The 24,229-nt window shown below is 38.6% G+C and overlaps 1 long non-coding RNA gene across 8 annotated transcripts in view; it reads left to right on the plus strand.

The window, feature by feature from the left end:
- LOC102148149 (uncharacterized) overlaps positions 1 to 8,507 on the plus strand; it is a 55,418-nt gene extending 46,911 nt beyond the window's left edge. For 4 of the 8 annotated variants that reach the window (XR_002803224.2, XR_011431191.1, XR_011431193.1 and 1 more), the window contains 3 exons: positions 5,291 to 5,383; positions 6,037 to 6,273; positions 8,352 to 8,507. This is a non-coding gene — a long non-coding RNA (uncharacterized lncRNA). The remainder of the gene's footprint in view (positions 1 to 5,290; positions 5,384 to 6,036; positions 6,274 to 8,351) is intronic. The other 4 variants (XR_011431194.1, XR_011431189.1, XR_011431198.1 and 1 more) reach the window with 1 other exon arrangement.
- Positions 8,508 to 24,229: the final 15,722 nt, after the last annotated feature.

Here is a 24,229-nt window from a genome sequence, read left to right on the forward strand (position 1 = left end):
CCTAGCAGGCCTGGGCAAATGTCCTGTGCCTTGCATTGAAAGCCAAGACAATAAAGCCTGTTGAGAACATTTATCAAAATTACTATGAAAGTTACCTCTCCCTTTACTGTGAGCAGAGGTGGCTCATTAGAATAAATTATAGTACCTGTGGATTATCTGAAATAAGAAAATACGTGTATACCGGTGAAAATGCTTCTATTATGAAGTAAATGTTATTGCATCTCTTAGCAATTGACGTTTCATGTTCACTGTGTGATTTGCTCTAAATCTTCGTCCCCAAAGTGACAAACTTTAGAAATAAGAACTTTTTATTTGACAAAGGAAAGAGTTGGATAGCAGTTAACTGTTGCCTATAATTGGACTCAGTAGAGTTTTAGATGTCAAAACAAGGACACCAGTTTGAATAACAATGGATTTCAGTTGTATCCTGGATATTTGGGCTATTATGTTAGGCTAGAGACTGTGGGTCTCAGAGTCTCCTGATTCCTTAATTCCTTTAACAAATTTTTATGGAACATCTACTATGTGCCAAGTTCTTTTCCAAGCCCCAAGAAAAGAACAGGAACAAAGCAGACAATGTCGCTACTCTCATAGAACTTACATTCTAGTTAGGAGACACAATAAATAAATAAACAAACATGAAAAATTCCAGAAATTGTTAGGTGTTAGCAGGGAATCAAATAGGACATAAAGATAGGAAAGACTAGGTAGCTACTTTGGATTTATGGGCCAGAGAGTCTTCTCTAAGGAGCTGACCTCTCAACTGAGATATGAATGCCAACAAGGAACCAGAACTGTGAGGATCAAGAGAAAACAGTCATTCCAAGAAAAGGGAACAGCTAGTACAAAGATCCCAAGGTGAGAGAGAAGGCCAGTTTGCTGACAGTTTGTGGACAGGGTAGATAATGTTTATGGGAAGTTCAGAGATTCAGGGTCCAGTTCATTTATGGCATTGTAGGAGAAGGTAAGAAATTTAGATTTTAGCTACCACCAGAAACCAGGGGTTGGGTGGATTTTAAGCAGAGTGACATGATCTCATTATATTTTAAATAAATCACTCTTGCTATTACATGGAGAATAGATTACAGAAAGCAAGAGTGCAAGCAAAGAGACCAACTGAAGTTTATAGCTATAATCCAGGCAACAAATGGAAATGACTTAGAGGGAGATAGTGGTAATGGACAGAGAGAGAAATAGTTAGATTTGGGATAACTTTTGAAGTCAGAGGTGATTGAAGTTGGGGGTAGATAGGAGAGAGAAAGAATGAAATTACAGATGTATTCTAAGTTTTGGGTCTGAGAAACCTATTAGAAGTGATGCCATTTTTTGATATCTGCAAGCTTGGAGAAGGAATGGGTTTGGAGAGAAAAACAGAAAGTTCTCTTAGGAATAAATTAAGTTTTAGAAGCCTATTCGCTATCCAAGAATAGCTGTCAGGTATGAAGTTGGATATTTGGATCTAAGTCTCAGAGGAGAGGTGATGAAGGCAAGACATTGATTTGAAAGCCTAGACTATCTGAAGTCATGAGAATGAGTGAGACCACTTAAGAGAACAGGGCCAAGTTACTGAGCCAATGGGTACTCCAACATTGAGAGATTGGATAGAGGAAGAGGAGGAGCCAGAATACAAGACTGAGAAGAATCAACCCGTGAGTTAGGAGGGAAGGCAGGAGAGATGCTAACCAGGAGGCCAAGAAAAGAATCATTTCAAGAACAAGGGAGTGGTCAGTTATGTCAAATGCTGCTGAGAAGTGAGATAAGATAAGAACAAAGTTGAGACCATTGGAGCTGGTAGTTCCAGGGGAATGGTGGGTAGTGAAGCTCAATTAGATTAAATTGATGAGAGAATATGAGGTGAGAAAAGAAAGAAAGCAACTACTGACAGAAGAAAATGCCTCTAGACAGCATAATTATTAGAGCCCTCTGAAATCGAACGGGCCTACTCACGATATTGGAGGAGCTCAAAGAAAGTTTACAATTATAATGAGGGGATGAGTGCATCTGTTTGTGAGCTGGACAAGATGACCTTGGAAATACCTATCAGGCAATGATGTTCTAAGATTCTTTTATTCTACAGTATTTATCTGATATTGCTCTCTTGCTTGCCTAAATTGTCAGCGCAGTGTCCCCCACCTGATCCCTCTGCAACCTTATCAAGGATAGATAAATTATTTTCATTAGACTTTATAAAATACTGGAAATAGCTCTTGAATTTTTATTACTTTCTCAGCAAACTCTAGATTGGAAAAATTTGATCTCATTCAACTGTCTCCTAATGTAGATAAGGCAATTAAGGCTCTGAAAAGTGAAATGATTAGTCAAATATAAAATTCAAAGATAACAGCAAAGCAAGGACTAGAACCCAAGTCTCCTGATTTTATTTCTCATCATCTTCTTACCGCTTCATTTTTGGTTTATATTTTTCTAGTTTTTATAAACTATCTACTTACAACAATAACTTTCAAAGTTGCATTGTTTAAAATACCAAAATAAAAAGCAAGCAAAGAAACACTTAACATTCTCAGCATCAGAGAGTTGAAGTTCCTTTTTCAGGAATGAGCTGAGGCCTTCATTCCTCCAGCTGCTGGAGTATCTGCATCTGATGGCTCTCAGCCAAGTCCTTCTCGGGGAATTGTCAAGTCATAAGGTCAGATGGACTCAGCAGCAATCCATCATAAGATGGAAGTGGTAAATCCAGAATCAAGCATAAGCAGGATGGAGAGCACAATTAGCTGCACTGGCACTTCACCCTCAGAACAAACCTATGACCACATGAGGGGTCCCTGATGATTAGCTCACGGAGAAGGAAAAAGTCCAACAGATGGTTCACAGATGGGTCATCCTGATATGAAGTGTAAGCTAAAAATGGACTGCTGTTGCACTACAGCCTCACTCAAGGGTATCTCGTAAAGAAAACCGAAGGGAAATGCTCACAATGGGCAGAGCTTTGGGCATTGCAGCTGCTCATCTACCTTTCGTGGAAAGAATGGCAGACCAAAGTAAGAATATATACCAATTCATGAGCAGAGGAAAATGATTTAGCTGATTGTTCAGGGACCTGGAAAAAGGAAAATTAGAAGATTGGTGACAAGGCCATCTGGGGAAGATGTATGTGCGTGGGCCTATGGACATGAGCCCAAATGTGCAGATCTTTGTATTACATGTTAATGCCCTCTAAACAGCATCCTTCTCTCCATCATTCTTCACAGAAGAGGACATAGGCAACCAAAAACATAGAATGACAGGGCCAGTTGCTATTGGCTAGTCTCTCTCATCAGCCACCCTAGTGCTGGCATAATGGTCACATAAACAGAGAAGTTACAATGGCAGGGATGGAGGCTATGCAGGGGCCCAAAAGCGTGGCTCCCACTCACCAAGGCTAATCTAGCTACTTCCACTGCCAAATATCCCACTTCCCAGTGAGAGGGACCAGTGCTAAGTCCTGATATGGCATAATCTTCAAGGACACCAACCAGCTACTTGGTGACAAATTGACCACTCTGAACTCCATCCACCCTGTAAGGGGCAGCAATTCATCTTGGCTGGAATCAACACATATTGCAAGTATGGGTTTGCCTTTGCCATCCACAGGACCTCAGCCAGCACCACTATTCAAGGGCTTACAGAGTGTTTGATCCACTGACATGGGATTTTTCACAATATTGCATCAGACCGAGACCCACTTGACAACAAAATAGCCATTTGGAAGTGTAACTGAGACACCAGCTTGGATATGAGACTCTACAAGGATAGGCGGTTTATGCTCTAGGACCTAGTTACACCCTAAATCAGCGGACGTTGTATGATGCTATGTCCCCAATAGGTAGAATTTATGGGTCTAGGACCCAAGAGAAGGAAGTAGGAACATTCCTGCTTACCATCCCTCAAAGTGACCAACTTGTAGAATTTGTACTTCTCATCTCTACAACTCTAGACAATGCAGGTCTAGATTTCTCCCTGGAGGAGTAAATGTTCCATCAAAAGACACAAGAGTACCATTAAACTTTAAATTAAAACTACTACTGTCACTTTCGGGTCCTCATGACAAGAAGAAAGCAAAGAAAGTAGTACACAAAGAAAGAAGTCACCATCCTGGCACGGGTGCTTGATTCTGATCATCAGGCAGAAGTAGGGCTACTGCGTTACAATGAGGGCAGGGAGGAACGTGTTTGGTACCCATCCAATCCACGGGGGAGTCTCTTGGTATGCTACACTGCCCAGTTTTGACAATGACTGGATAAGTGCAACAGCCACAGCTTGAGAAGGTCATGGTGACCGGGGGCTCAGACCCATAAGGGATGATGAGGGTCTGGGTTGCCCGACCATGTAAACCACCTGGATCAGCAGAGATGTTAGTCAAAAGTGAGTGGAATCTAGAATAAATAGTAGAGGAAGGCTACAATGAGAACTTAATGAAATATATAAGTGAATTCAACTGCCACAGGAGATAGAATTTAGCAAACACGATTTTATGTCATCCAGATCCCCCCTTCAAGATTGAGGCATTCATTACCTCAGTTGCTGTTAGCATTGACAGCTAATGGCTCTCAGTTGAATTTCTCTCTGTGCATTGCCCTCAGCTGAAAGGCGCTGCCTTGCCCAAGGTCACACCTACTCCCAAGGCACAGTCTCCATTCAATTACTAGATAATAAGGGGGTTCAAAAACTCAGCTCCTTTACCTCAAGGAGGGACAACTCTGAAGGGCCATCACAGCTTCAGAGCTCCCCAGGGTATTTATTGGAACCTCATTGTAGTTCCACCCCTCCCTGACCCAACCCCACTTCCTTTAATTGCCCATATAAGGGTTGATCCCAAGGGCACTCGCCAATAAAATTATTGTGCACAACACAAATCTCTTTCAGAGAATCTGTTTCTCAGGGACAGCTAGTTCAAAAAGCATATGGCATGTCCATGTGAGATAATATCTTCTAGTCATGAGAATGATATTGTAGTAGATTATTTCATGAAATTGGAAAAATTAAGTTAGGACAACTGAAATGTTTGCTCACTTTTATAAGGTATATGAATATAAATATATGTAAATACATCCTAAGAAGAAGCATAAAGTAGTAAAATATTAACAGTGGCTATCTTTGGGTACTAGGCTCATGATGTTTTTCTATATTTTTAATAATCAATACTAGATATGTTATTATTTTTAAAATCATGTTAAATATTTTAGTTAAAAAGTTGTGTCTAATATACTTACAAAAATAGAGACATACATGTAAAACAGAAGGAAGTGGAGACAATAAACACACAGTCCAATATAATTGCTGTCTATTCCAGATGATCCTTCATTTAAGAACGGGAAACAATTCATCTCTCTTCCCTGATCCATCCACTGGACTAATTGAAGTTACCAGGTGACCTGACGAATAGGTAACTAACACCTAGGAGTTGGAATTGCTGGGTCATATGTTCACTTTATGTTCCTTTCAAGGAACTTCCAGACTATTGTCTAAAGCAGCTGCACCATTTTTCCTTTGGTAGTTATTATAAGCCACAATGTTTTTCCACCCTAGTCCAAGCAGGTTTCTCTTATGGTCTGAATATTCTGCCAGATACAGATTAGTCATTTTTCTTAGATGGCTCTGTTCAGGGTCCTAACCAAAGGAAAGACTAGGAAAAGTCAAAAGAATTTGGTTGGTTCCCAAGGTGTCATCCATATGGTAAGAGTGAGTCAAGCATAGGTTTTCTTCAAGACTGACACTCAACTCTTAGAGCATTTCCCTCACAATTCCTGTCCAGACATTTAAGATGTGCGTTCATTAGTGAAGCCACTCAAGAATCGCTGCTACAAAGGTGGGAACTTTTCTCATTGGCTTGTTTATCCATAAGATCCTCTCAAACAAAGGAGCCTCGCTAGGATTCACTCAATTGTTTTACCTTAGGTAGGGAGCCAAATTTTAATTAAAATCAGAAATTGTAAACATTGTTATCTAGTACAAGATTGTTTTGCTTGCTTTTAAAAATTTATGCTATGTAAATTTTATAAACAGGTAATACTTGTTTTTCTTTTCTCCTCTCCCAAGTCTAGATCATCTTAAAATTTGTCAGGAAATTTGCTGTATACTATGGTTGAACATCAAATTCAACCCCAGGTTCTTGGTAGCAATTCTCATCTGATAAAAGGAAGCCTACAGTTCTTAAAAATATTTCTTGGCACAAAAATTTAAACGGGGAAATTATGATTTATAAAGTGGCATCAAGGAGCCCAGTGGTCGTAATGCCTTTAACAGTTTCACAGGAAATGCAGACGTGTTCTTCAAGTGAGTGCTCCTTGATCAACTCTAAATAAAAACCAAATGAGTCACATCAAAATATCTTTTCTGTGAAGATTTTTTCCGAGGAGGTTAATCCAATGGAGTTCAAGCGCAGTGTGTCTGCATTTAATGTGATTTTGAACTAATCTGAAGTGATGTGGTATAAAACATTAATAAAGTCTCTATGTATATACTTTGAAATAATTCATATTCTTTCCAATTATAAAAAATAATCAAGAATTACATAATTCAGAGCTCGCTGTCTGAAAATTATAAACTGTGTTTTTGCTATTTTCCTTTGGAGGTGGCAAATTAGTTGGCAAACAGACCCATCATCCATTGAAACTTAGTCTTGAACTATACGGATTAGAATTAAGTGAGGTTTCCAGGAATGTATCATTCACATTAATGCAACTTCCGTATCTAGTTTTCTGCTCCGTCTTCATAGAAAGAGACATCCTCAATCTCTTAGAGACACGGATATGTTACATACTACATATTGTTACATTAATATGTTGCATATTTTGTATTTCTTGGCCAGTAGTTAAAATTCTGGCCAAACATCAGAGTTACCTGGAGAGTTATTTATAAGCCACATTTTGTCATGAGTATTATAGAAATAATATTTTTCAGTCATTTCTGAATACATAATATTCTTACTTGGCTCAAATTTCAAAAGGTACAAAAGGTTATGCTGTGGAAAATAGTCTCTCTCCCACTCCTATCTGCCAACCACTCAGTTCTTCTCTACAGAGGCAAAACCAGTATTATCAGTTTTTGTGCAACCTTCCAGAGATATTTCACACTCTTGTAAGCAAATATATATGTTCATCCTTCTTTTTAACAGCACTGGTAGCAAATGATACACACTCATGCTTTTTTCACTTAATAAAATGTCTTGACTATTGGCACATATCCATACCTAAAGAAATTCCTCTTTCCTTTCGCATATGCAATGTATATTACTGTATAGATGCACCATAAGTTGTTTAACTAGTCTACCTGGAAAGCTTTTTAAAATACATGTTCCTGGGCCTTCTCATAGACCTACAGAATCAAAATCTATGGGTCAGGGTCTAGGAATATGTATTTTTAACAGGCTCCCCAGGTGACTGTCATCCAGTCAGCCCAGCAGATTGGTTCTGGGGAATCACCATTCTAGGTTGTCTATTCCAAATATCACTATTTCCAGCTGAGATTTTCACTGAGGCTAGAAAGCACAGGTGATCTTTTCTGGGAAGAGCTTGCCTGATCAGTAGTACATATTTCCGACTCCAAGGAGGTACATAATCTTTACTGTTCAATTCATAGAACATTTTCAAGAAAAATAAATTATTCCTGTAGATTGCTGCCAGTATACTTGTCACATATTGATTTGCCCCATATCACACTCAGCTGAAATGATTCTCAGTGAACCTCAACTTTTCTTCTGCTTTACACAACTCCCCCCCAGCAGCTGTGTTTTCCCTGACACTCAGTGATTCTCAGGGGGGAGCTGGAGCACGAAAATAATGATAGCTGCAGTTTTTGTCATATGGAAAGGCCACAGTGGAGATTCTGATCAAATCCCCAGGAGAAGTACACCCACCCAACCTGTGGAGGAAAACTGATTTGGATTCTCCAAGAAGGCCATGAAAATCTCCTGGGTCATCACTGTATTCATTCAGTCAAGAGAAAATGATTTATTTTTATCAAACAGAAGAATCAAAGGCAAATGATGACATAACTGTATCTTCTCTTTTTCTCCACCCCCCTTACTACAAGATGTTTTTTTTCCCCTCCTAGTAGCTTGTGGGACAAGACAGTACATTATTCAAGGGTATCTTCCTTAAAGGCCCTAACCATCAAATATAGTAATGAATATGTTTTTTGGTCAATGTTTTGGGTAGATGTGGATTTGGAACCACACAACTTACCTAAAAATATGTAAAAGTAGTTAAAACAGAAAGTATATACACAGGGTCATTTAGATTTGGGGCAAGTTTAAAATGTTTGTGATTACATTTGCATAACCCCCTCTTCCCATCCATCTGTAAACCAAACCTTTCATTCTCTCATATCTGCTTCCCTTCTGGTTTTATCAGGCTCATGTCAGCGGGAAGGCACAAATAAAATGGTTCATCAGCCGAATTTGCCTGGAAGACTTGCGAGCAGATTTAGAGCCCTGCTATAATAAATACATTGTTTTTGTTTGAGCAATTTGAAAAAATAAATCAATTGCTTAAACAACTAAAATAAAAGATGTGGTGTTCCTTGCTGGGTTGAATGCTAATGGTCCATGGATTCTCGGTATCTTTCTTAATCAATTACAGTGAACTTCGAGATGGATTTTTCTGAAAGCAAAGCAAGAATGGAAGTAACAGGCACTGATTACATTCTACGTAGATTACTTAAACTAATTACATAAAGTGTAGTCATATGTCCCCATTTTATGGATGAAGAGATTGGGGCTCGAAGAGGTCAAATAATTTACCCAAATCACACATCTCATGAATGGCATAGATAGGGCTGCAAACTAGTCCTGATTCCAAATATTATGCCTCTTCTACTAAATCATGTTCACTATCTAGACAAATTATATAATTTAGAGACGCATTTACGAGAGGAAAATAGTCAACGTATTTAGATAAAAACCTATTCAGTATTTCATTATGAATCCCCAAACTGGATAATTGAGGTGATTCAATTCCTAGATACGTATTTCTGTGGCTGAATGGATAATTATTGAATGAATTGTGCTATCAGATCGTTCAGATCACTTGCTATTGAGGAGAGCATCTATTCTAGATATAGTACTGTACATAAACTGCGTACCATTGAGTTCAGTTTTAGAATAGTTTTAGCTATAACTGAGTAAAACAGCTTCTTGAGGAAGTTTCCGAATGAAAGAGTGATTTGCTCTTTTGATGTTGTCGTTAATGTGTAGTCCTATGCTAAATTTAGTCAAACATTTTAAAGTGTATAGATTTAAATACTGGCTTTAAATATAGATCACTGACACATACTATCTGGTGCTTCTGTAACAACGTCAGGTAGAAAGAAATGAACCTCAATAAGACTACATTTTTTTAAGGAGGCTGCTTACTTGTTCTGGACCTCTCTGAGTTCCAGAATGTTGATGTAGGGTTTACCCAGGTTAGTTATCTATATTTAACAAAATCTCAGAAATTATAAAATATTAGACTTTTGTAAAAACAAGAAAGGAATGTATTTTAGAAGGATTTAACACAATATTTAATGAGCAATATACACTCTATGCCTAATCTAGTCACAAATATATTCATGCATGTATATGTATGCATGTGTGTGAATGCATTCATATATTACACAGTGGATACTGATAACACCTTCCAGCCCTTAGTTAAGCAAATGGAGCATCTACACTGTGGTCTGGATTCTTCTTTCATATTTTGCCTATCCTCTTCCTAATATTTCACCTTCTTGCCCTAACTGGATGCAGTTTCAGGGCCTTTATTCTCATTTCCTGTTTATGCGTTTATAAACAATTGCCTCTAAATATAGTCTTTTTAATTTTGAAATATTTTAATATACTTAAAATTATACAGTCTAACATAAGTAACACTCATATACCAAACTCAAGGCTCCATCAAATTTAATATTTTGCTTTACTTTCTTTCGTTTCCAGATTATAAAACATTATAGACATAATTGATTTAGAAGCTTCCTTAAACCTCTCACCAATGCCTGTGCCCTTCCTCTCTCCCCTCATGATAACCATGACCCCGAATTTGGTTCTATCACTCTCAAGCATGTTTTAATTTGCTTACTTAAAACGTTTGCATGGCCGGCCCAGTGGCACAGTGGTTAAGTGTGTACCTTCTGCTTCGGTGGCCCGGGGTTTGCTGGTTCAGATCCTGGGTGTGGGCATGGCACCACTTGGCACGCCATGCTGCGGTAGGCTCCCACATATAAAGTAGAGGAAGATGGGCACGGATGTTAGCTCAGGGCCAGTCTTCCTCAGCAAAAAGAGGAGGATTGGCAGCAGAGGTTGGCTCAGGGCTAATCTTCCTCAAATAAAATAAAATAAAATGTTTGCATTTGTAGACAATATGTAGGACTCTAATTAAGCACTTTGGGTTGAACACACATATTTATTTTCAGCCCCTCCGGAAACCCGACTAAAAGTGCTATAAAGGCAAAATCACACAAGCAGTACCAGCACAAGCTGTACTTTGCTCAGTTGAAGGGGGCAGTATGTGGAGGTGGGGATTTTTATTCCATCAAGACAGAAAAAAGGAGGCTAAAATATCTGTCCCTTTGTGGAGGGGGGATTTTTATTCCATCAAGACAGAAAAAAGGAGGCTAAAATATCTGTCCCTTTCATCAGGAATGCAAAAACTTTCCCAGTAGACTTTTGCTTTTGTATCTTTGGTGAAAACCGAGTCGCATGACCACCACAAGCTGCAACAGTCCTAGGATAGAAAGTATTTCCCTTTTCTACCTTTAAAACAGAAGTGGGCAAGTGCATGTGTGTTGACTAGCCAACTATCAGGTTTGCCACAGGGCCCAAGAATCCTACTTGGTAGAGAGGAGGGATTTGAATTATCACTTGGGTTCTAGGAGACTGCTACCTTAGGGAAACTCCATAAAATGCAAAGTGCCTACTTTGCTTATCGACACCATCTTCAGCTCAGATTTCCCCCAAGTGTTCTCCTTGGAATAGAATTCAGTGGGATGTTCATTATGACCAAATAATGCTGTGGTCAAATAAGCTTGAAATATTAGAATTGACTTGCTACATTGTTAAAATATATTTGTACAATATTAAGTATATGTAAATTTTCTCAGTCTCAAAATTCCTGTTTCTGACGTATTTGTTAGCAGGGAGTTACTGCTTCTTTATTGATTTTCTTTCCCTTTTTTCAGCTCATAAATGTTAAATTCAATTTTATATGAAATTATAGCATCTCAGGCCTCTGAATTCTAATTTCTGTTCTTTTATTCCAATTTCCTCAAGTAATATAAACCCAAAACATGATTTTATTATCACTTGAGATTAAAATCATAGGAATTTCTTCATCTCCTTTCCTTCCTACTATTTGTATTTTTTGACATTTAAATTTTATATTTAATTTATCAAAGTAATGTAGGCACATAGTTTATGAAATCAAATATTCTTAAAATGTTTATAACAAAAACAATGGTTCTATGCCTCACCTCTCTCCTCCGCCCCAGGGGCACTATTCTGATAGTTGTACATCTCTGTATTTATAAATAACATGCCTAAATCTTTATTTTTTTCCTGTCTTTTCTTCAACTCTTATTTTTATCTTATATATCAGAAAATTTCAAACATATATAACAATAATAGGAATAATAAAATTAACCCTCATGTACCCATCATCCAAATTTAATAATTATCAACTCATAGCCAATCTTGTTGCATTTAAATCTCTTTCTCTTCTCCAGGATTACTTATTTTTCCATTTAAAATTTTTTCATCGAAGTATAACACAGATATAGAAAAGTGCGAGTATCAAAGTGTACTGCTTGCTGAATTTTCACGAAGTGAACACACCCATGAAACTAGTACCCAGATCAAGAAATAGAACATTAGCAGCCCCCTGAGCCTGCCCTTAGAGCCCTCACTGATGCCTCTTTCCAGTTGGTAGTCCTCCAAGAGTAACCACTCTTCCAGCAACACAGATTCATTTCCTCTGCTTTTTTACAGTATATAAATGGATTCATACAGTATGTACTTTTTCTGTTCAGACTTGTTTCGTTCAGTATTATATTTCTGATATTCATTCTTAAGGTTGTCTTTAATAAGTTGTTCTTTCTCATTATTGTCTAGTATTGCACTATGTTAATATACCACACATTTTTGAATCATCCTACTGTTGATGGGCATTTCAGTAAGGCTTACTTTTTAGCTATCTCAAATAGCATGTCTATGAAATACTAAAACATGATTTTGGTGATCATTTGCTTATATTTTTCTTGGGTATATACCTAGGAGTGGCATCACTAGGTCATAGGGTATGAATATGTTCAAAGTTGACTGTCTTAATATCTATTCCCACCAGCAGTGTATGGGAGTCCTAGTTATTCCACATCCTTGACAACACTTGTCTTTTTCTAGCTTTCATTTTAGTCATTCTAGTGGGATTGTAGTGGTATCTTATTGTAGTTTTAATTTGAATTTCTCTGTACACTAATGAAGTTGAAAGCCCTTTCAAATGTGTATTGGCCATTTGGATATCTTCTTCTGTGAAGTGTCTGGTCAAGTCTTTTGCCAATTTTCCTTATTGACTTGTAGAAATTCTTTAAGTGTTTTGAGTATGAATCCCTTTTCAGATTATGTACTGCGAATATCTTCTACCATTTGGGTCACCTTTTCAACCCTGTAATGATGTCTTTTGATGAACAGAAGTTTTAAATTTTGAAATAGTACCATTATTCATTAAAAATCTTTGACTGGTGTTTTCTATACACTGTTTGATAAATCTTTGCCTCCCTCAATTTGTTAATATGCTCTCCTATGTTTAAATCTAAACTCTTTATTGTTTTTCCTTTCACCTTAAAAACTGAAATCTATCCAAAATTTTATGGTGTGAAGTAGGTAGAGGTCAAAATTCACATATATATATAATATATATATACACACACACTAAGTTGATCCAGCACTTTTTATTGAAAAAATTTCCTTTCTCCACTGCACTGATATACCACATTTGTCATAATTCAGCTGACTATATGTGGATCTTTCTGGAATCACTTCTTTTCTGTAGGTTTGTTCTTATTCAAATATCACAGATTTAGTCACTGGAGCTTTATAATAGATATTGGCATCTGTAGTGTAAGCCCTCCAGCTTTTTCCTTCTTGAAAATTGTCTTAGCTTTCTTTGGTTCATAGCATTTCCATATTAACTTTATAATTAGCTTTTTCAATTGTTGGAAAAATAATAAGAACCTGCTGGCATTTTTATTGGATTGAATTGGGTATATAGATTAATTTGGGAATAATGGACCTCTTTACAAGATTGAGTCTTCTGACCCATGAACATATTATGTATCACCATTTATTTAGGTCTCATTACTTCTTTAAAAATGTCTTGCACTTGTTAGTGTCAATGTTTTGTGTGTCTTAATCAGATTTATTCCTAGGTATTACTTTGTTTTTTCTTTTCTGCTGAGGAAAATTAGCTCTGAGCTAACATCCATTGCCAATCCACCTCTTTTTGTGTGTGTGTGTGTGAGGAAGATCGGCCCTGAGCTAACATCTGTTTCCAATCTCCCTCTTTTGGCTTGAGGAAGATTGTCACTGAGCTAACATCTGTGCCAATCTTCCTCTATTTTATGTGGGATGCCTCCTCAATGTGGCTTGATGAGTGGTGCTAGGACTGCACCAGGATCCAAACCTGCGAATCCTGGGCCACTGAAGTGGAGCACGTGACCCAACCACTATGCCATCAGGCCAGCCCCAACCAATCTTCCTCTCTTTTTTATTGCTTGAGGAAGATTAGCCCTGTGCAAACATCTGTGCCAGTCTTCTTCCACTTTATATGTGGGTCACTGCCACAGCATGGCTGACAAGTGGTGTACGTCCCTACGTGGGATCTGAACCCATGAACCAGGCTGCTGAAGCAGAGCCCGCTGAACTTAACCACTACACCACAAGGCCAGCCCCCTTGGGTATTACTCTTTTTAAAAAAGATTGGCACCTGAGCTAACATCTGTTGCCAATCTTTTATTATTATTATTATTCTCCCCAAAGCCCCCCAGTACATAGTTGTATATTCTACTTGTGAGTGCCTCTGGTTGTGCTATGTGTGACGCCACCTCAGCATGACCTGATGAGAGGTGCCACGTCTGTGCCCAGGATCCAAACTGGTGAAACTCTGGGCCACCAAAGTGGAGTGTGAGAACTTAACCACTCGGCCACAGGGCCGGCCCCTGGGTATTACTTTTTAAGGCATACATTTTAAGCAAAAATTGTATTGGGTTTTGAGAATATATAGACCCCAAAGTGAGTGTAACTCCCAGTCAACATCCACCCTCCCCACATACCCCACCAGATACAGTCCGTAATCTGAATTCTTTCACCACAAATTAGTTTTGTATGTTCTAGAACTTCATATAAATGGTATCATAAAGTGTGTATTCATTTGTGTCTGGCTTATGTCATTCAGCATACTTTTTGAGGTTCATCCATGTAGTTGCATATAAAAGTAGTTCATTCCTTTTTATTGCTGAGTTGTATTCCATTGAGTAGATGTACCGCTGTTGTTTTGTTTTGGGGGGGGGTTTGGTGAGGAAGATTAGCCCTGAGCCAACATCCACCACCAATCTTCCTCTTTTTCCTGATGAAGACTGGCCCTGAGCTAACATCTGTGCCCATCTCCTTCTTCTTATTCGTTTTTTTTTTCTGAGGAAGATTGGCCCTGAGCTAACATACATGCCCATCTTCCTGCTTCTTTACATGTCTAGTAATTTTTTATTGGATGCTGGGCAATTTTTTTCTCTTTTGTAAAGAGAGTTGAACTTTGTTATGGTAGGTAATTAGTTTCCTTGTGATTCTATAGAGGATTGTTTATAAGCTTTGATGTGGAAGGTCTAGACTAGGGCTAGAATGATCTACGCATTAGATTTGGCCTTTCTTCGGTGTCAGTTGAACTCCTGGGGGTTCATTGAGGTCTTCTGCTTTTAGCTAGGGGAACCCCAACATCTCCCATCCTCGTTCAGGCTCTGGAATCTCCATTTAACTCATAGCTTTTCTTGGCCTTACAGAGTCTTAACCTGTGCTTGTCCAACTGAGTCTGTGGCCAAAGACTCAAGGGGACTAAATTCAGATTCTGAAGTTTCTTCTCTTTGCAGCTCCCTTCTCTTCTCTGCACCTTATATTTCAGCCATCTCTGAAGCTGTTATTCTTCTCCTCATTTTCTTTTGTCTTATAAAATTGCATTGGATTTAACCGTGATTCAGCTCTATTGCTTATTTTAAGTGAAACTAGTTTCCCCATACTTTCAGAATGTACAAGTGGATCAGGATTACTTTTCTGGTGGTTTGGTTCTAGGACTCCCTTTTCTATTTCTTCCAGAAGTAATAAAATATATAGCCTTTTACTTCCTAACGTCTGATGGCTCTCATCTTCCTTCTCACTTTTATCTAGACCTTTTCTTTCCTTTTCCCCATTGTCCCTGTCTTGCTCAATTTGGATTCTATTCCAAGCAGTTTGTCCTAATAGGAGGCTTTGGTCTTTTGGTTGTGAGAGTTCTTGGGACCAAATGATTCTAACATTTCAGGTATTACACTGACTCTCTTATCCATCTCAGTGCACTGGAATCTATAAAAATTTCTGTTTCAGATTCTGTCCTCAGACTGTCTCCTGGCACCTTCTAGTGAGTACCTTGTGATGATTTTGAGGTTCTCCTATTCTCAGGAACACCCTGTTGGCTTCCCTTACCTATCTCCTTCATAGATGCTAATGGAGCTTCTAACTGCGAGTTATTTGCCACCACTTGTTCCTATTTTAGATTCACAGGAATACTGTATCACGTGATTTAGTTGTGGATGTTGTGCTTGAGTCTGTGTTTTTGTTATCCTATTTGCTCTTTCTGTTTTTATCATGATTCAGGGAGATTCACTGCCAACACAAACAGCCTAGAATTCTCCTTTATTTATTTCTTAATAAAATAAATGCATATTCTTTGTAATGCAGAAATGGAAGATATACTTTAACTTGTGTACTACTTAAACTTAAAATCACTACTTTTGCATTGAGTAATTTAAAAATCCTATACAGGATTAAGGAACAATAATTGTTTGGTTAGAATGCTGACCAAAAATTGTAAATGCACACTCTATAACAGGATTGGGATGTGTATAGTGAAGAATTAACTATACCCAAAGAGAGTTCTGATCTTCGCCCTTGGCTACTGGGAGATCTCCATGCTCCTGGAATGCTTTGCTTCCTAGGAGTGTCTTTGTCTGCCTGGAGGCTTTTACCACTGGACAGTCTAACGTTGTGATTTATGACAGAATTTTTGAAACTTGCCAAGTCAATTTGAATTTCTGGAGGAACTGAAGACTAAAGGTACCAGCCAGAACCTCCAGGAGTGACTGGAGCCTAAAGGTCAGCCACATGGGCAGTATGTGATCAAGCCCTACTAAAAACCCTGGACACCAAAGGCTTGAATGAGATTTTCTGGTTGGCAGTACTGTGTATTGTCACACATCAACGTGCCAGGAAGGTGACATGTCCATGAGGCTGACAGGAGTTTCACATCTAGAACCCTCCCAGACCTTGCCCTCTGCATCTCTCCCTTTGGCTGGTTTTGATTTGTATCTTTTTGCTATAATAAAACTGTAGTCATAAGTATAGCACTTCCCTGAATTCTGTGAGTCATTCTAGCACATTATAGAAACTAAGGGAGCAGTGGGAACCCCTGACTATGTAGCCAGCTGGTCAGAAATGAGGGTGGCTTGAGTACTCCCAAACTTGTGGCTGGTGTCTAAAGTTAGGGTACTCTTGTGGAGCAATGTGTCCTTTCCCTGTGAAGTTTGGCTCAACTTCCACATAGGAGGTATATGGCTTTTGATAAAAAAGGGTGGGTATCAATATACTATACAAATGAACATAGATTTATTATGGAGGAACACTAATTAAGAAAGTGTACACTAAAATGGCATATTATTATTGGGAATAGGAATACTCAACAGAGAATTAAAAACACACATAGGAATTAAGGTAGGATTTGTTGTTAGTTTGATGGCATTATTGTTATGATTCTAGAATGCTCAAATTCTTCCCTGCTAGTCATCCCCACAGGGCTCATGATGCATCTCTACCAATAAGGAGCAATAGGAAAATGGGAATCAAATGGCAATCACCTGTTACCCTAGTGCAGATCTGAGGGAAATGAGAGGGGCATTGGATCACCAAATATGTAGCTGCCTGGAAAGAGAACTACAGACAAGAGGATAACCAGGGAGTCAGGGTTTGTCTAGCTATGCTTAGCACATGGAGGAAAGAAAGGAGAGAGCACAAAAGTAAAAGGATATATATCCTGCGCCCATGCATTTTAAGTTACAATCAACCCACCCACTAGCAATCATAGCCAGTCTTTTTCTTGGTCCACTGAGTCACGTATTCTTCTAAATAGAGTTCTCTTTTCTCTCTTTGGTAAATGTTATAGGCCATGACCAGAATTATTATACTGAAGTAAGTACAATGATACAGAAAGAGCTACAACACGGAAGCATATGATCTGGCACAGCACAGATTTCTTATGTGAAAATAATATGCCTTCTACCCAGTCCAAGTAGTATGAAAGACACCAATCAGTGAGTCTGTGTCCACCAGCCTGGCATATTTTATATTTCATTTTGGGCCACACTAATCACCAAACTTCAGGTGTAGCCCCATGAAAAACAGCAGGAGGTACAGAAGAGGCATTTCAACTCATTTACATTCTTCATCACACGTAACTTTTCACTTGATCTCATATAATTTTGCTGGTTTGGTTATTTCAAAGTGAAAGTCACTATGGACTAATTCCAAGTTGTCACTACTATCAATATTTGAGGGGCCAGCCCAGTGGCGCAGTGGTTAAGTGCATATTGTCCGCGTTGGCAGGCCTGGGGTTCGCTGGTTTGGATCCCGGGTGCGGACATGGCACCGCTTGGCACACCGTGCTGTGGTATGCCTCCCACATATAGAGTAGAGGAAGATGCACATGGATGTTAGCTCAGGGCCAGTCTTCCTCAGCAAAAAAGAGGGGGGGAAAAAAAGCTCAGGGCTAATCTTCCTCAAAAAAAAAAATTTGAACTCAGAACATGTGTTCTAGTCTAGAGCTGTGTGATATCACTAATAAGGTTAGTGTGAGTGCAGAGTATGACTGCATGGTATCAGAGCAGACATTCTTTGCTCTGATATCCTGCACATAACATGTGGCTTATCTTGCCACCACATCTAAGACTGTTTAGTTTTTAGTTTTAGGATTGTTTATTTTCTACAACCTAAAGGAATAGGGATGTTTCGAGGGATAGAAAAGAAGGAAATGGGAAGCAAGGAAGATCGGTAAGAGATAAGGCAGTAGTGTACAGTCTGTACAAGTCTTCTAATACGTTGTTAAATAAACTATTCCAGGATTCAGTTCACTTAATTGGGGGATGTAAACTGTTCCTGGATGGAGGGAAGAACCTAAGATCCACAATTCAGTGATGGTCCTAAAACCTTCGCTTTCTTCACAGAGAGTCATACCCATGTTTATTTTCCCATTTCATCCATTTTCCCCAGCAACCATTTCTAACACTTCCAGAATGAAGAATGCAAAGATAAGGACAACCCCCACTCAGTTTTAACTCTTAAGATTTGGTGATATTACTGAACTTTCTTAGGATTTTGTTGATTTGCTAGTATGGCTTCTTGGGGGGTTGGTACAAGGTGAGGCACCATTTCCATTGGATTTTCCATTCTGCTGAGGATCTTTATGCTTTCTTATGATTCTAATACTTCACCTGAGGAGGATGGACTTGAGGACTAACAACTATGACAGGTCCAGCCTCTGAATATTTCCAAAGACAAATATCTCCTGACTACTCTGTAAGGAAAACTTTTCTGTTAATGGACATCTTCAATTACGAGAACGTTATTCCCTGTGTTCAGTTAATATTTACCTTTCCGAAACTTCCCTCCAGAACAATGCATAATAGATGTAATTCCTTTCCCAGAGGGCTAGATTTAAATATATAAAGACAGCTCTCTTTATGTACTCATTTTTCCGGGCATTATAAACGTGCCCAATAACTTTATATGTTTCTTTGTATACTTCTAGGATTTAATACTTATGAACTCATAGACATCATCTAGGCAACATCATAATCATACAAAGAGGTGATTGAAGCCCAAACCAACTGATGAGGGAAAGCCCTACTTTAAATGCCAGTTAAATAAATGTAGAAGGAATGACAGAATTAGGGAAACATCATTTCCTAAACAAACTTTAGTTAACATATCGATTCAGACAAGGTTTATCAGGGCTAAAATCCTTAGGGAAATGGTTGATGGAAACCTGGACATTCATTTGGTGCAAAACTAATACCACACAAAATACTTTCTAATCACAAGAAGTTAAATAAAATTGCACAATCTAGAGTTCAGACTGTCATCACTCCACTGAAGATCAATTGTAGCAAATTAGTGGCAGCTGAACTAGAAGTTCTGTGTCTTCTAATGTGATACAACAGGCATGAAGTACACAACAACACACATGATATTCTGTCCATGATGTTTCACTTGAATCCATCAAGCCTTTAAAATCACTTGCACAGGGGATAAAGTAAAAGAGGATGCAACCAGACAAATCCAAAAAGGTGGAATATTCTAAAGGTCAACCGATGGAGCCCAGAAAAAACACCCACTTGAATGGAGGAACTCTCAAATTTCAGGGTAAAATATAGGGGTTTTCGCATGTGTTGACATTCTATGAGAATACACAAAATTTAATTAAGCACTTGGATGATTCAATACCCTGAGGATAGATCTCGTCAGGGCCACACAATTTGCTCTGTGTGGGGTTAATATACTCGTCATTTGCTAGTAGAATCATGATCCTAAAGATACAGGAGGAAAAATCTCAGAATTTTATGAAACCATCCATTAAAATGCAGAAATAAATAGATGGTCATCTGTGTGAGAGGTACAGTGATGGAGAATCTTGAGGGGGTTTTTTGCTGGGGAAGATTCGCCTTGAGTTAACATCTGTTGCCAATCTTCCTCTTTGCTTGAGGAAGATTTGCCCTGAGCTAACGTCTGTGCCAATCCTCCTCTATTTCGTATGTGAGCCGCCATAGCATGGCCACCAATGAATGGTGTAGGTCTGCACCCAGAAACTGAACCTGAGCGGCTGAAGCAGAGCATGCTGAACTTAACCACTAGGCCATGGGGCTGGCCCCCAAGGCAATCTTAAGTTTTAAAGTAATTTATGTCCTTCCATACCCTAAAAATTAGCCCAAAGACAGGAAAATATAGAGAAGCTAAATTACTTCAAAGCAAAACATTTTCTTAGAGTCTTACATTAGGTATTTTAGCGATTTAAAGGAAATCACTAATTTTGCTTTATGTTAATTAGGATTCTTTCCACTACACATTATGGAAACGCAAGTGACTTAAACAGTAATGAAATGCATTGACTCACATAAGTGGAAGTCCAGAAAAATAGGGCAGACTTCAGGGTTGCCTTAATCTGGCAGTGCTAGCTTTCTGTCCCAGAGGTGGTTCTTTTGGCTCTATCCTCCTCCGTTTGTTGCCTTTGTGAAGTGTAGTCTCAGCTTTACCTGTACACAACCTCTTCCTATGTCTCTCACTTAAAGGTAAGAAAACATTTCCCAGGAGCTCCCAAGTTCCCCTTGACCTCATTGGCCAGTATTGTGTCTTAGCCCCCATTCCTGAGCAGTCATTAACGAGGGTTGGCATCACTCTTGAAATACATGACTTCAGATAAGGGAGCTATGGATGTGTGAATGAAAATTGGGGCACTCTTGGTAGGAGGAGAATTAATGGGTGGGTAATCAACAAGCACTAATTTTAAAAATTTGGAGGTTGGATGCAACAGGGAATTATTTTATCTTCAGAAAATTAGCTTTTCATACAAAACTTGGCTTTTAAACAATTATGAAGGAAAAGAATCCAAACCTTTTCCCATCTGGTTTTCCCCTTTGTTCAAATGACAATAATAATTTTGAGTAGGAATAACAATATTATTATATACACTATATCCAGCCAGGTTTTAGAATTCTCAAATGGCTCTGAACACTTACAAATTATTTGGAGTTTGGAAAAACCTAAGTGGTAAATTTCCCTTAATTTTTAGAACAGAGAATTTTTTTTAATGGAAATTCAATCTGTATATAATAACCTAGACTTCAAAATGTTATGTAACAGCTATTTGATGTTTGACAAGTTTCTGACATTCTTTAATGAGCTTGTTTATATCTTTAATCTTAGAAGTAAATTTACCAAGTGCAAATCTGAGCACCAAGTATGATAAATTCAGCATTTTATTCTTGAAGAGGTGGAGTGGCATCTAAATTCAGCAAGACACTTCTTAATTTTCTTAAAGTGAAAACATATCTATATGCCTTAATGATTTCAGTCTCAGTACTTTTTCTTTGCCTTTAATCTTTCCCCCCCGCACCCCCCTACCCCGGTCCCCCATGTTAACAACCATCTTCCTATTGTTAGGAACTTCTAAGCTGTTGTTTGTGGAGAAAAGTGTAATGACCTCAAGTCAGGACAGCTGGATACACGTACATGTCAAGCTAGTTATGGAGTCTTAGGAAGGCCATTTTGCCTCTCCAAATCACAAGTTTTTCCTCAGGTCATTAGACTCCAAGAATCATTCATTCACTCATTCATTCAATGTAAATTTATTGACCGCCTATCATCGTGTTGGGAATTGAAAAAAAAAGACTTGGTTCTTGGTCCTTGCTCTCAAGGAGTTCACAGTAAAGCAACACAGACTGACATGTAGCACAAAGGAATTTTTAGAAGGGGTTAAGTACAATGACGGAGATGTGAATGAGGTATTGTGGGTTTACCACGAAGAGATATTTAAGTCACCTTAAGGCTGGAGATGGATGAAGGGAAAGTTTTCTTGGAGATGATGATATTTGAGCTGAATATTGAAGGATAAGTAGGCATTAGCCAGGCAAAAGCAGGTTGGGGAGAGGCTAAGACATGCAGAAAGAGAAGACTGATCAAAGGCATGAAGTGAAGACATAGCCTAGGGTAAGGGCAAATTATAAGCAATACATGCTATTGGAGAAAAAAATGGAAGCAGGGAATAGGAAAACAGAAGGCTAGAGAGGTGTGCAGGAACCAGAGGTCTTGAGTGACTCTTTTCCCTGTTGGTGATGAGGATTTATTAAAAGATGTTATGTAAGAGTCAGATTGGAACATGTCAGAGCATCTCTAACATCTCATTTTAGCCTTCTTTACTTCTGCTTATAGACTTTAACTTTTAAAGAAATCTGAAGGAAGTGGTCTGTAGTTTATCCTATAATTTTCTACCTTCCCGACCTCACTACCACTACATCGTTATTAGTACAGTACTAGGATATTTATTGAATCCAAGCTTCTTTCTCTTATTCACCTGAACCAAAATAGTTGTGAAGCTTTTTCATTTCAAGAAAATACGATTGTTGTGAATTAGTAAACTGTTTGTCGAAGGAGTTCAGCAAAGCCCCACTGTTACCCTGGATCATGTGACTCTCAGTTCAATATTCTTTCCATTTTCCTAAGGTTGCCTGTTCCCCCATATAACACAAACTCAAGAACTAGCAGAGTAATCTGTTGCCTTTGCACCCTCTGTCTGATACATATAAAATTCTGGGTATTAAAACCATTTTTTCTCCTCCTCATCCATCTCCCCCCCCTTCTCCTCCTCCTCCTTCTTTTACTTAGAGGAGTCTCCTATTAAGATGCAAATTCTAGAAGTGGGATTCATTAAGCTATTATCAGATAATAGCAGCATGAACTAATTGACTATTAGATGCCCAATCAGAAGGGAAATGTCCTTAAAGTCCAGGGTCAAGTGGGCAGAGCTGGAGAAAGGCCTGGAAGTCTGAGAAGGAAGGACCAAACATAAGCTCTGCCATTTCACAGCAGAGAGCCATTTTCAGCTAGTATGGTTTTTCTAGTAAAGCAAGCCAGGGTCAAGAAGTGCCTAATGCTTCTTAACAAAATAATAGAGGGGTCTATTATTCAAAAGGGGGTAAGTCCAAAGACAGTAAATAGAAGAGCTTTTCCTCAATATGACTGCAGACAATATTGTCTTAGAAAATAATGGAATGCTTGCCTTGTTGATGCACTAATCTTTCTTAGGTCTCCTGGTAGGAAAAGTGTTTACAACTCTCTATGATGGGGAAACTGACCTGAAATGGGAACACCCATAGTCATCTTCATCCTCGCATATAGAACGAGTGTTTGTCCACCTCCCAACTCTCCCTCACTTTTGCTTAAATATGCAGATAAGAAATTCTATAAGTCCTGGCAAAGAGTGGAACACATTTCTCTCAGAATTCCCCAGGAGGAGAGCTGGAGTCACTGAAGAACTTGAAGAGGGTGCTACATGGAGGTTTGAATAAAGGTACAGAAGGGTAGGGGATGTTTCTAAGATAAGCAGGGAGAAAGTATATATTAGGAGCATCTTTCTCATGAGGTTCAAGTCTGCAAGAGCTTTCTTGTAGGCTGTATAAAAGAATGATTTTTCAGAGCAAATTCTTATGACCTCTAGTCTTCCTAATTGCTCTATAAGGCCAGGTTCATGGATGTGCAACCTATGCAGTCTTAACTTTTTCTTTGAACTTGTGCTTGATGAGTGAATTCCAATGGGACAATGCAGCATGAGCAGAGGAGATACGCACAATATGGCACTATGCATTTATGCCGCCATTCTCTGCCACCCCATTCACATCTAGTGTTCAGGGTACCCCATGTGCACAGAGTTCCTCGGGACCCATGATGAGTGGGAATTCACTGAGACTCAAAGCAAGTGCAAGGTAAGCTTGTTACATCTGAGTAAGCATAGGTTCTGACAGCCATAAAAGGCCAGGCTTTCTGTTTTAACTAGAACTTGCTTCGAATGTAGAAAAAGGCAATGGCATTCCGGGAAACATGAACTACCCAATATCATATCCTTTCTTACTCATGTTACTTCCCTATATTAGCTAACCACTTATGCTAAAAATAATGACTGTCAGTCCTTTCTTACTCTTCAATGACTTGAAGATAGAAAGTGTTGGTAGAATGTGCACAGATCCAGAAATGAAATAAAAACAGTAGTTTTGCACAGCGATCCCACTGTTCCAGTAAGAACAAAATACGTATGCAAGTATCAGCTCTGAAACACGAATTGTGTAGTTTCAATGATTCTACATGTAAGTTCAATGCTCTCACATTTGCATTTAAAACTGGTATTGCACAACATAAAGAAGA

The sequence above is a fragment of the Equus caballus genome, chromosome 23 (assembly GCF_041296265.1).
Source record: "Equus caballus isolate H_3958 breed thoroughbred chromosome 23, TB-T2T, whole genome shotgun sequence".
Taxonomy (NCBI): Eukaryota; Metazoa; Chordata; class Mammalia; order Perissodactyla; family Equidae; genus Equus; species Equus caballus.